Source organism: Macaca mulatta, chromosome 16, assembly GCF_049350105.2.
Source record: "Macaca mulatta isolate MMU2019108-1 chromosome 16, T2T-MMU8v2.0, whole genome shotgun sequence".
In the NCBI taxonomy this organism is placed as follows: Eukaryota; Metazoa; Chordata; class Mammalia; order Primates; family Cercopithecidae; genus Macaca; species Macaca mulatta.
Window position 1 is genome coordinate 59,292,141 of NC_133421.1, and position 6,054 is coordinate 59,298,194.

A 6,054-nucleotide genomic window follows, 5' to 3' on the forward strand; every position below is an offset into this window, starting at 1 on the left:
AGCAAAACAAAACAAAAATGCCTCCAACCTTGGAGGCGATGACTCCCCATCATCTCCACTCTAAGGTTCAACCACCACAAGGTGGTCCATGCTCTGACCTGCTTCTCCAACTTCATCTGCTACTGCCTCCAGTACTTGGAAGACCCTTGCTTCCTGCATTTCACCATCTACGTTGCTCCAGGCATGGAAAGCTCTTCTACTCCAGCAGCAAGCAACACCTACTCATCTTTCTCTCAGAGACAGGGTCTCACTCCTGCCTCAGCCTCCTGAGCAGCCGGGGTTACAGATATGAGCCCTTATTCATCTTTCAGCTCACAGCCCCAGTTTCAGCAGCTCCACAATGCCACCCTGGACCCTGGCCCTCCACCTGCTACACACTGACCACTTTCTTCTTTGTGCCATCATTTTACCTGAAGCATCTTTGCACATTTTTGGGTTTGTCACACAATATTGCAAATATCAATTTCTTCCCTTAGAATGAAAGGTTTTGTTGTTGTTGTTTGTTTGTATTTGTTTTTTAGGTCAGGTGCCAGCCTGGGTGACAGAACAAGACCCTGTCTCAAAAAAAAAAAAAAAAAGGGCAGGACCTTTCGGGTGTGATTAGGTCATGAAGGCAGAGACCTCAGGAATGGGATTAGTGCCATTCATAAATGAGGTCCGAGAGAGCTCCTTTGCCCCTTCTGCTATGCCATGTGAGGAAAAAATGAGAAACTGGCAGTCTGCAACCCAGAAGAGGGCCCTCGACAGAACCTGACCATGCTGGTACCATGATCTTGGAATTTCAGCTTCCAGAATTGTGAGAAAAAATTTTCGGTTGCTTATAAGTCACCCAGGTTGTGGTATTTTGTTATAGCACCCCAAATGGACTAAGAAAGTCTGGTGGCTGCCTGTATCACTTCACTGCACCTTTCTTCTTCAATGGCACCAGCAAGATTGTGATGGTTAAACCCATTTTATATGTTTCAGCCCTTTCTTTCTTGCCCTTTCTGCAGCATTTGACCCTGTGGATCACTCCCTTGTCTCCAAACCCTCCCACTACTTTGCTTTTCCTCCTGCTAGTCTATTAATAGCTGCTCCTCTTTAGTCTCATTTCAGAATTTCTTCTCTTCTGTCCATCATTAAAATGTTGACTATAGGCTGGGCGCGGTGGCTCAAGCCTGTAATCCCAGCACTTTGGGAGGCCGAGACGGGTGGATCACGAGGTCAGGAGATCGAGACCATCCTGGCGAACACAGTGAAACCCCGTCTCTACTAAAACTACAAAAAAAAAAAACTAGCCGGGCGAGGTGGTGGGCGCCTGTAGTCCCAGCTACTTGGGAGGCTGAGGCAGGAGAATGGCGGGAACCCGGGAGGCGGAGCTTGCAGTGAGCTGAGATCTGGCCACTGCACTCCAGCCTGGGCAACAGAGCGAGACTCCGCCTCAAAAAAAAAAAAAAAAAAAATGTTGACTATAGATGCTCCTCATCTTACAAAGGGGTTAGATCCCAATACGTCCATCATAGGTTGAAAATGCATTTAATGCACCTAGCCTACAGATACAGTTTGGCTCTGTGTCTCCACCCAAATCCCATCTCAAATTGTAATCTCTATGTGTCCAGGGAGGAACCTGATAGGAGGTGATTGGATAATGGGGGCAGCTCCCCCATGCTGTTCTCGTGATAGTGAGTGAGTTCTCAGGACATCTGATGGTTTAAAAGCGTGGCACTTCCCCTTCACTCTGTCGCTTTCTCTCCTGCCACCTTGTGAAGGTGTATGGCACCTTGTGCCATAATTGTAAGTTTCCTGAGGCCTCCCCAGCCATGTGGAACTGTAAGCCAATTAAACCTCCTCACTTTATAAATTACCCAGTCTCGGGTAGTTCTTTTTTTTTTTTTTTTTAAACAAAGTCTTGCTCTGTCACCCAGGTTGGAGTGCAGTGGCACAATCTAGGCTCACTACAACCTCTGCCTCCCAGGTTCAAGTGATTCTTGTGCCTCAGCCTCCTGAGTAGCTGGGATTATGGGCTTGCGCCACCACACCTGCCTAATTTTTGTATTTTTTAGTAGAGACAGGGTTTCTCCATGTTGGCCAGGCTGGTCTCGAACTTCTGGCCTCAAGTGATCCACCTGCCTTGGCTTCCCAAACTGCTGGGATTATAGGCATGAGCCACTGTGCTCGGCCTTCGGTAGTTCTTGATAGCAGTGTGAAAACAGACTAATATACCTACCAAACATCATAACTTAGCCTAGCCTTAAGTGTGCTGAGAACACTTACATTAGCCTACAGTTGGGCAAAATCATCTAACACAAAACCTATTTTATAATAATGTGTTGAATATCTCATGTAATTTATTAAATACTGTACTGAAAATGAAAAACAGAATAATTGGTTACACGAAGTAAGGTTTCTACATACTTTTGCACTTTTGTGTATCACTTTTGCACTGTTGTAAAGTAAAAGAATCCTAACTGCAACCATCATAAGTTGGGAACCATCTGTATTCTTCCGTCTTTGGCTGTCTTCTTTTTAAAAATTATTTATTTACGTACTTATTTTAAGACAGGATCTCACTGTCAGGGTTTCACTGTGTTGTCCAGGCTAGTCTGGAACTCCTGGGCTCAAAGGATCCTCCTGTCTCAGCATCCTGAGTAGCTGGGATAACAGGAACAAACCACCGTTCCTGGCTGTCTTCAGCAGTCTTTTTTTTTTTTTTTTTTTTTTTGAGACAGTCTTACTCTGTTGCCTAGACTGGAGTGCAGTGGCACGATCTTGCCTCACTGCAACCTCCACCTCCCAGATTCAAGTGATTCTCCTGCCTCAGCCTCCTGAGTAGCTGGGAATACAGGCGTGCACCACCACACCCGGCTTTCTGTATTTTCAGTAGAGACAGGGTTTCGCTGTGTTGGCCAGACTGGTCTTGCACTCCTGACCTCGGATGATCCACCCTCCTCCGCCTCCCAAAGTGCTGGGATTATAGGTGTGAGCCACCACGCCCGGCAGCAGTCTTCTCTCAGCACTCACACAGACTCCCTTGGGGCTATCTCTTCTATTCCCATGACTTCAGTTAGCACCCTTTGCTGACTGCCAAAATACAAATCACCAGCCCAGATCGCCTTCCTAAATGCAATATCCATTCACGTAACTGTTTACTGGTTTACTGAACATTTAAATGAAAATCAGAAGAGAAAGCACAGGCTCAGAAATTGAACTTGAGTTCAAAGCCTTGCTCCATCACAAACTACCATGTATAGCATTGGGCAAGTTTGTTTGTTTGTTTGTTTTTGAGAAGGAGTCTCACTCTGTTGCCCAGGCTGGAGTGCAATGGCATGATCTCGGCTCACTGAAACCTCCGCCTCCTGGGTTCAAGCGATTCCCCTGCCTCAGCCTCCTGAGTAGCTGAGATTACAGGCACCTGCCACCAGGCCCAGCTAATTTTTGTATTTTTAGTAGAGACGGGATTTCGTCATGTTGGCCACGCTGGTCTCAAACTCCTGACCTCAGGTGATCTGCCCGCCTCAGCCTCCCAAAATGCTGTGATTACAGGTGTGAGCCACTGCGCCTGGCCAGCATTGGGGCAAGTTAATTACCTCGCTAAGCCTCAGATAATAACAATGGTCCTGTTTTACAGAGGGGTTGTTGTGAGGATTAAATGAGATAATCCACGTACAGCAGTTCCTGCAGTGCCTGGCAATTAGTTGATAGTAGCAGATAGTAAAGAGTAGTAGTAATTAAAAGGTCCTCGGAAAGCTCAAGTCAGCAGATTCAAAAGTGAATTCATGACCAAACCTCAAACCTTCTCAACATCCTTTGTCTCAAATCTCAATAAATCACACCACCATCTAATCAGCCAGAAACCCGAACATTATTCTTGTTTCTTGACCACCAGTGCCCTCCCACTCTGCCAGGTTAAGTTTCCCTAATGTAAACCTTGTTGTAACCCACCTATGATCCAATGAATGTTTAAGATGTCTAGGCTTTGCACATATCCATTCATTCAATCCATACAACAATCCTGCAAGGTGGGTGCTACTATTATTCCTATTTCGCAGGTGCAGAATTTGAGGCACGGGAAAGTTGAGTAACTCATCCAAGATTATATGAGTGGCAAAGCTGGCATACAAACCCAGGCAGTCTGGCGTCTATCTCCATGCTCACTACCATTATGCTACGTTGTTTCTATTGTAATGCATAGCACATTCTATTGTTCGCCTTGTCTCCCCTGATAAACTTTTCTTCGAAGTCAAGGACTCTGATTCATTTGCAGCAGCATCCTCAGTGACTAGAACAGTGCCTGGCAAACAGTACATGCTTAATACAGTTCAGTGAATTAGGTAGTTCCCTAGAGACAAGACAGAGTAGAGATAAATGGACGTAGTAATAGAACAGCCAGCAGGTTACATTCAGTTATATCCAGAATCAGAAGTTTTGTTTGTGGATAAAAAAAAAATTTTTTTTATCTGAAGATAATAAACAGAAGACTGAACTCAGAGTAAGTAGAGGTTGAGTTTAAGAAGATCTACTAATATTCATGGATACAGCAGTTGTGTAGGGTACATGCTATAATCCTTTTAAGGAAGGGACATTTGACAAACTCTCATAAAGAGAACTCATAGTCTTCGGGGTGCAGTCATGAACAATTTTTTAAACTGCATTAATAAGAAAAAACAACAACAACCACCAAAAAAAAAAAAAAAAAAAAAAAAAAACAGTCCAGGCGCGGTGGCTCATACCTGTAATTCCAGCACTTTGGGAGGCCAAGGCTGATGGATCACATGAGGTCAGGAGCTCGAGACCAGTCTGGCCAACATGGTGAAACCCCATCTCTATTAAAAATACAAAAATTAGCCAAGCATGGTAGCAAAGGCCTGTAATCCCAGCTGCTCGGGAGTCTGAGGCAGGAGAATCGCCTGAACCTGGACGTAGAGGTTGCAGTGAGCCGAGATCGCGCCACTGCACTCCAGCCTGGGCAACAGAGTGAGACTCTGTCTCAGAAACAAACAAACAAACAAAAACAACACGCCACTACCTACTCCCATGTCACTCAAATTGTGTTGAGGACTCCATTCTAGTGCCATACACATCACTTTCAGATGGAGTATCATGCTGGACGTGAGAATTAAAATTTAAGTTGGGGGAACAAATGAAAATGTAAGCTCAAGCAGGGTTACAATTTGCCGTGGGGGTCAATTTCAGTGTGCAGTCAGTTTATATTCAGCACCACCTGGTGTGCACTGCATACTGTGTAAATTACTGTATCATACTAAACAAACAGACATTGGTTTTTCTTAAACTGTAGCAGGAAAAATGCTTGCTGTGCAGATCCTAGCAGTCCCAAGAGACGGAAATGAAAACTCCATGCCTAAATTTATCCCTTCCTATTTCATCTCTCCCTGTTCAGGCCTTCCTCCCTTCCTCCCCAGGGCTATTTCCTTAATCCTGACCCCATCTGCAAAGTTCCATCCTGTGCCACATCAGAGGATCTCTTTGGGGCACCTGGGCTCAGCAAAACAATATTTCCTTTTTCTCCCACTGGGTATAAAACAGTGCCAACTGAGGCTCTGAGCCTCATTAGATAGATCGGGCAAGATGTCAAGCAAAATGCTGTTTACATGTACACCACAGCTCTTCCCAGAGCACTTGGAATCAGGACCAGGACACCTCCAAAGCCTCTTAAATGTTTTTCCTTTATTTTCTCCTTATATGGCCTTCATGAAGAGTAACTAATTACAATCTGTAAGCAGTAATTACAGTTCATAAACTGTGAGCACAATATAAATATTTTTCCTGAAAGCCAGGTTAGAAGAAATCCTGTCTAAAATGAGATGTAAAACAACAACAGTTGAATTAAATATTCTAACTGAATTGTCCCCAAGCACTGTCAAAAAGAAGAGTGTAATCTATCTCTAATAATGGGCGTATTATAGTAGGATCGTTTTCAGCCCATTTCCCCATCCTGCTGGGCAAGATACGGAAAAGGAGCCAACCAAACAGGGAGAAAATAAACAACAAAAAACCCCCAAATCCCAACAAAAAGAACCCACCAATTATTTTGGATGCCTGGTAAACAGCCTGCAC